Raw genomic sequence first — 7083 nt, 5'->3', positions numbered from 1 at the left:
GAGCAACTGGCGTTTGGGACAGTTGGATTTGACTTCCGGTCACTTGGAAGCCTCCGTAATAGCCATGACTTCAGGAGATTCTATGAAGACATGACGAGTCCACAGTCACCTTGACGCCTTTCTAAGCAGTCTTATCTTAGGAGCAGTAGCATTTCTGATGAAGTCATTTCTAAGGGGAACCCCTTCCCATTTTTCAATTCCTGAATGAACTAGAAGTTTACATGGTTTAAAGAACCCACTCGTCATCTGGATCAGTTAGTTAAGCAACTGGTTAAACTGCTTTGGGTCTCCATTTTCTCAGCTGATAAATAAGGATTACCTAATCCAGCACTGGCCTTCTGCGCTCCTGGGACTGGTTCTCTGTGATGTCTGTGTGCTCAGCTCCAGGGAATCAGCCCTCAGCCCTGGCTTGAAATAAAGCAAAGAAGGACATCCCTGTCCGGTGGGACGCTGGGACTACTGACTGCTCTGACTTTCCAAGCCATTGGACTAGAGCTGTCAAAGCAGATTGCTAACTGGAAGTGTTGGAGCTAAGGCTAAGCCATCTCTAGTAAAGGACACTGCAGAGGGGGCTTCTTGTCTGGGACACACACCCACATACACACATTCCTTTCAGAACACAAACCACCTCTGATTCAACCTGGAATTCCTAGTTCTAAGCACAGGGTGTGGCATAAGGTAGTTGCTACACAAAGATGTGGTGATGGATGAACAAAAAAATGAAAGAACAAAAATGCGTAAAACTTATTGAGGTTATCCTCCCAGTGTCCAGAAAACCTGCCATGTGCCATCCCAGTTACTCCTCACATCTTTAATCTGAATAAATGTTTACTTAATAACTCTCTTAAGAACTTTGTGGGAGAGAAATAGCAGGGGCCCAGGAGGGTGACCTGGGTTCTCACTCTTGCCCCTGATGCGCTGTGTGACCTTGAACAACCACCCAGCCTCGATGGGCCTCAGTTTCCATCTTTACAATGAGAGCTTTGGACCAAATAACCTTGGATGTCCTGCTTCTTTCTGGCAGTTTACGAAAATTAAAATCAATGATATCTTACAGGAAAAAAAAAAAAGCCATTCATTCTAATAATGACATTGACTTTGAAACTGTAAAACATCTACATTTCCGATCTGTGTTTTCTATTCATTCAATTGAATACACATTTTTAGTTTTCTAAAAAGTAGTGGTAAAGGTTAAGAATGACTCTGAGCCACCTTTAAAAATCTGAAGGGTCCTTGTCTTGTTAGTGAGGACTGACCTCTGCCAGAAGGGTCCGGGGGCACATGCATTACTCCTTAATTGGAGTAATTATGCCTGGAAAGTCACAGATGCAGCCTTTCAAAAAGATTTTTAACCCCACTGGCTCTATCCTGAGCTCCCCTCTGGGCTCCACCCAAGAGCAGCAATAAACTATGAGAGCTGAGCAGCCTGGGCATGGCTTTCAAGGCCCCTTCTTATATAGTTTCCACATGTTCCCTCCAGATTGCACGTTGAGATGTGATTGCCAGTATTGGAGGTGGAGCCTGATGGGAGGTGATTGGATTATAGAAGCAGATCCCTCTTGGATGGTTTGACACCGTTCTCTTGGTGATAAGTGAGTCCTCACTCAGTTCCCTTAGGATCTGGTTGTTTTAAAAGAGTCTGGAACCTCTGCCTTCTGGCTCTCTTGCTCCCACTCTCACTGTGTGATACCATCATGATTGGAAGTTTCCTTAGACCCTCACCAGAAGCAGATTCTGGGAACACGCTTCCTGTACAGCCTGCAGAATCATCAGTCAGTTAAGCATCTTTTCTTTATAAATTACCCAGTCTCGGGTATTCCTTTAGAGTGACCTAGGAATGGACTAACACACCTTCCCAAAGCCTGGCCACTTTGATGTGTCTCAGAGGCAGAGGGAGGTGACTTTCCTCAGGATTGAGTATGACTCTATCAATGACCAGCCCATCCTGCCAGACATAGGGTGACTACAGATCCTTGAGGTGCAAAGATGTCCCCCTGTGAGTCTCTGGCACCAGGGACCCTGCAGGCGTGAAAACTCAGTGGCCTCCTTAAAAGAAATGAACAGGACCTTGGGTACTGAAGGAGGGTCCCAGCCCACCAGGGCTCTTGAATCCAAGAGAGAGAAAAACGCCCCTGATCCTGAGAAGGTGCTTGATATGGTTAGACTTTGTGTCCTCACCTAAGTCTCATCTTGAATTGTAATAATAATCCCCATAATCCCCACGTGTCAAGGGAGAGGCCAGGTGGAAGTAATTGAATCATGGGGCAGTTTCCCCCATGCTGTTCTCGTGACAGTGAATGAGTTCTCACTCTATCTGATGGTTTTTTTTGTTTTGTTTTGTTTTGTTTTGAGACGGAGTTTCATTCTTGTTATCCAGGCTGGAGTGCAATGGCGCGATCTTGGCTCACTGCAACCTCCGTCTTCTGGGTTCAAGCAATTCTCCTGCCTCAGCCTCCCGAGTAGCTGGGACTACAGGCGTGCACCACCATGCCCAGCTAATTTTTGTATTTTTAGTAGAGACGGGGTTTCACCATGTTGACCAGGATGGTCTCAATCTCTTGACCTCGTGATCCACCCGCCTCGGCCTCCCAAAGTGCTGGGATTACAGGCCTGAGCCACCGCGCCCAGCTATCTGATGGTTTTATAAGGGGTTCTTTCCTGCTTCACTTGGCACTTCTCCCTCCTGCTGCCTTATGAAGAAAGTGCCTTGCTTTCCTTTTGCCATGATTGTAAGTTTCCTGAGGTCTCCTAAGCCATGCTAAACTGTGAGTCAATTAAGCCTCTTTCCTTTATAAATTACCCAGCCTTGGCCAGCTCTTTATAGCAATATGAAAACAGACTAAGAATGCTATAGTTGTAACTCATTCTGAGGTAGAAGAATTTTTTAGTTTAGCACTAAAGAGTCGTAAAATAACTGGCATCAGCAAAGATTCTATGGGAGTAGGAGGAGTGGGAACTTGATGCCCTCCAACCAAGCCAGGGAGATGCCCCAAGTTCCTAGAAAAGGCAGGTGGAGGGTTCCCATGAGAACCAGTCTTTTGAGGCCACTATTTACAAAGGACGCCATCAATGTGCCTTCCCATGCTAAAGACAGCAGCACACAGAGACAAGAGGTCACAGGTAGCTGGCAGTGGCCAGTGGCCACTCCCTGGGGTCACTTCGGATCAGGTGGAGCCCAGCAACTGAAGCAGATGCAGATTAGAGCCAGGCAAGAAAGGGGCAGCAGCATTGAGAATCCTGAGCGGCTGCCTGGGAGCCCCGGGAGCCCCGGTGGGCCGTCCGCAGCCCCTTGCAGCAACTTGATTTGCCAGATGGGTGACCAGAGCCAAGAGCCTTCACTGCTGCCCACAAGGCGGTTGGACAGCATCCACTTCTGTGGGCAGAACCGGTTGCACGACGTGCCGACCCAGTACAAAATGAAAATGCGATGCTCCTTGTTCAAGAATTATTTGGCATTTCAGGATGGCAACAGCAATGAGTTACACCAAGTGTGGGGCCCTCCGGAGCGTGTGCCTGTGATGCCAGCCCTGTCTGTGGGGTTTTCCGAGTCTGTGTAAGTCCTTGCCACTGGAGTTTGCCTAAATAATTTAAGGACAATTTAATAATGGACACCATTTTGAATCTGCTTAAAAGAAGAAACAAAACTACAGCAACTAAAGTTTTTCCATCCTACAAATATTTATCAAGTTTCCATCTCATGCCAGGCACTAGTCAAGCTACGTGGGATCCCACAGTGAAAAAAGGCCATGGTCACCTGGCACTTACCTACCAGCAGGGGAAGAAGCATCTGGCTTCAGTCCCTCCCTGAAAACTTTTCCGAGACAGCTTGCAGGCAAGACCTGAGTTAGCTTCTTCATGGATCAACCTGTATCCTCAGAGAGTTGGACACTTTAATACTAAACAGCTCTTTGAGTTTTGTTCACAGATGTTAGCTTCACCTCCACAGCAGATCCCTAAGCTATTTGTCTTATAGAAAACGTCCCTATTTAGTCTGTTCAACAAATGTTTACTTAGCACTTGTGCCAGGCCCGGGTCTAGATGCGGGGGATGCAAGCAATTCTAAGACACACTCCCCATACTCCAGGAGGTCCTGTCTCAGATAAGAGATGTATAATTAATTAATGACTGTATTAAAGAGGGCTAGAATAGAAACAAAGGAAGAAAAAACATGTTTTGAATAGAAGAGGGCGATAGAGGAGGTCAGGAAAGGCAGACGACATTTGAGTTCTGCTTTGAAGTCTTGGTGGGGACGAAGCACAGGCCTGTCTCTTTCCAGGGGCCTCTTCAAGGAGTGCCCAGTAGCTAGCTCCAGGCCCCCTGGCTCCCCCTGTGGAAGGGCCTGTTCTCTCCAGCACCTGGAAGGCCCTTCAGCAGGCCTTGCCTTGAGCACCCTGCCCATCTGATACTTGAATTCCCTCCAGAACATCTGGGTCTAGGACATCCAGCTGTGGTATAACATGATCAACGACAGATAGCTAATGGCCTCTGACTCAGGAGCTTTCAGAATATCCTGACTGCAATATTGCTCTTCCTTCTTTAGAGCCAAAAATCTGCCTCTTGAACTTCCCTTGTCAGTTCTGCCTTCGAGGCCCAAACAGACTTGACTGATCAACTCATTCATTCACCAGATGTTCACTGCCCATCCTTCCAAGGCAGAACCAGCAGGCTGGGTGCAGGCCTTGCCTTCAGGAGCTCAGAGTTCAGTGTGTAGCTTTCAGAATATGATGGACGTGTAGACCAGGGTGCTGAAGCACACACAGGACGCTGGATTACCCACCCCAGTCCTGAGATGTCAAGGGAAGGCTTCCCCAGGAAGTGATAGCTTCCCCAAGGCCTGAAGTAGAAACACCTGCATGGGCCCCAAAGGCCCTGAAAAGCAGCCATTACCCATGAGAAATGGGGGAGACTGTTGCCCTTTAAACACCGTGTTTATTCGCAAGAAGAAAATACTGGAGGATTCTAATTATGGCAGCCCTGCCCCATCCTGTTTACTGACAACCCCAGACACTGGAGGAGGCATGCTACAGAAAGCTCCCAGGGAGGAGGAGTTTTGCTGGGGGTCCTGCCATGCCCCAGTACCTACTCACACAGGCGAGCCTGGTACACAGGAGGTGGACAGCCCACGTGGATGGAATTGACCAGACAGCCTAGAATGATTTCCCAAGCATAAGCCTGCAGCTAGCTTTGCTGTAAAGGGCTGGTGAAGCCAAGGAAGGAGAGAGACACAAGGGAAAGACAGGGTGGGCCTGACACCTTCATTTCAGGTGAGCTAGGGTGTATCTTCTCACCTTCCTCCTCCCACCAGCTCTGGACTTACAGAGGCCCAGGAGGATGAGTTAGACCAGGATGGGCTTTATTTCTTAAAGTCACAAAGATTGTGTGTAAGAAGAAGCAGGAAGTCTCCCCAACAAGGAGCCTTGGCCCCTCCTCAGGGAAGAGCACACAGGTCTCCTCATGTGAGCCCCCCAGTGCTGAGCTCTGAGCCCATCCTGCTGCTCCCACCACAAACCTGCCTACCCAGTGTGCACATGAAACCCTAGCACCCTTCACCAGCTACACACACCCAGGCAGGTGGCAGGACTGATGACAGGTAGCAGGAAACCAGACTAATTGCCAGGGTACAGGGCTCCAGATGGGGGCTGGATCAAATCCTCTGTGTTGATCTGTAGCCTGTCTGTCCTTGACAGGGAGCCAAAAATGTCCTTTAATCGGAGTGTGAACCCCTTTCCACTGGCCCCAAGCTCTCCAATTTCTGTACCACCAGGATCTGCTGGGCTAGTCCACTGCCCTCCAGGAAACAAAGCCAGTGGCAGCTTGAGCCCACCTCCTTGAACTCACATGGCATTTTAACTCTTTGCCTAAAGATGAAGGAGGGGCCTGACAGATCTTAGTATAATTTGAAGAGGATGAGTCAGAAGCTGGTTCAAGGATCCGTTCTAGTTGCTTGTCTTTAGCCTGAGCTCTGAAATCAGACTTGCTGCTTCCAAACAAGGTGAAAAAGTGACCGACTTGACCTCACCTTCTGCTGTGGACTGCCAGAGCGCAACCTTCCCAGGCCTAGAGATCAGCAGGCCACAGACCCAAATTCTGGCCCAGACACCTCAGAACTTGGCATTTGGCACTGTCAAGCTGATTCAGGCATTATTTCTCAGTCCCTTGAGGAAAAGACCTGCAAAGTTAGACAGGAACAGCCAAGTCTCCATTCAGCAGCTGGTCTTCCCCAAGACACAGCCAAGATCCCATTAAGGTCAAGCATGACCAGGAACTCACTTTCAAGGCTGGCTTCCCCAAAGGGCTGAGATGCGAGGAGGGTGAACATAGAGGGATTTGCCTTGAATGGGAATTTCCACACTGCACCCCTGCCCTGTGCTTCTGTCCCTGATGATATAATTTTCTGCTCTCATTTAACAAGAAAGTAAGAAAACAAAACTGGAGCCAATCCTGAACAAAAGCCTCTCCTCCAGTCTAATCCTGCAGTCTAATTAAGCTTGGCTTCTCCCTTTGTACCAGGAGAACCAGTTTGCCCAGACTTAAAGGGATTACCAGCTCCCTCGTAGTGGATTTGGTAAACTCCTGCAGAAATAAAGCTCTAGGCTCGTATTCTCCCAGGTGCTGTGGTCCTGTGGTCCTGTGAGCAAGTCTCCTCACTTTTTTGCCTTCCCATTTCTTTTTTTTTTCTTTTTTTTTGAGACAGAGTCTTGTTCTGTTACCCAGGCTGGAGTGCAGTGGCCCGATCTTGGCTCACTGCAACCTCCGCCTCCCAGGTTTTAGGAATTTTCCTGCCTCAGCCTCCTGAGTAGCTGGGATTATAGGCTCATGGCACCATGCCCGGCTAATTTTTGTACTTTTAGTAGAGACGGGGTTTCACCACGTTGGTCAGGCTGGTATAGAACTGACCTCGTGATCCGCCTGCCTCAGCCTCCCAAAGTACTGGGATTACAGGCATGAGCCACTGGGCCCAGCCAGTCTTCCCATTTCATGGTGGAGTTCCACAGTTTTGCTGAGCCACATAAGAGGCAGGGACTTGCTTTCTCGGGTTACAAATGCAGCAGCCAGGCCGGGCACGGTGGCTCACGCCTGTAA

The sequence above is a fragment of the Saimiri boliviensis genome, chromosome 1 (assembly GCF_048565385.1).
Source record: "Saimiri boliviensis isolate mSaiBol1 chromosome 1, mSaiBol1.pri, whole genome shotgun sequence".
Classification (NCBI taxonomy): Eukaryota; Metazoa; Chordata; class Mammalia; order Primates; family Cebidae; genus Saimiri; species Saimiri boliviensis.
Note: the sequence above shows the minus strand (reverse complement) of the source record.